The sequence below is a fragment of the Lupinus angustifolius genome, chromosome LG18 (genome assembly GCF_001865875.1).
Source record: "Lupinus angustifolius cultivar Tanjil chromosome LG18, LupAngTanjil_v1.0, whole genome shotgun sequence".
In the NCBI taxonomy this organism is placed as follows: domain Eukaryota; kingdom Viridiplantae; phylum Streptophyta; class Magnoliopsida; order Fabales; family Fabaceae; genus Lupinus; species Lupinus angustifolius.
Window position 1 is genome coordinate 11,244,561 of NC_032026.1, and position 745 is coordinate 11,245,305.

Sequence of the window (745 nt, forward strand, 5' to 3'; positions counted from 1 at the left end):
TGATTTATTTCCGACTAGGTTATTGGGAGGATATTGGTGTAAGGTGAATGATCATGACATAGCATGCATATATTGCACTTGTGGAAGTGGATTCCGACATTTGAGTTACAAACATCATGCATCATTAACATTATGCACATATTATTAATTATGGTTATGATATTTGTTTATGAAATTTATGTTGATATATTATTGTTTATATTGATAAATGGTGGGTTATAATGTCAGTGATAGATATTATATGTGTATGTTATTATTTGGAGTATGATCCCCACTTAAGTGTTATTTAATTATAGTCATGACATCTTGTCGATGAATGATATATTGATAAATGGTGAATTATGATATTGATGGGAATAACTGTTGTTTACATTACATAGGCTGGTTAGATAATTGTTTATGAGGACAATTGATGAGTCTGGTTATATTACTCATGTGAATTAGATAATTGTTTATGAGAACAATTGATGTGTTTGGTTATATTACTCATGTAAATTGGATAGTTGTTTACGAGAACAATTGAGTTATAATGTAATATGTTATATATATATATATGAACTGTTTTTCATATCTGAGTGTAATATTCTGAGTAAGTCCACGCTGTCAATGAATTTACGTTCATTAGATGTCTTACTCTCTCTATTTCTCTTCTTTTCTATTGCTTGCTTTTCGGACGTGTGCTCGTCAGGTAGACAACTTTGCTCAGATTTGGAGCTACCGTCCGTGATGTTCCAGGAGGGAGCAT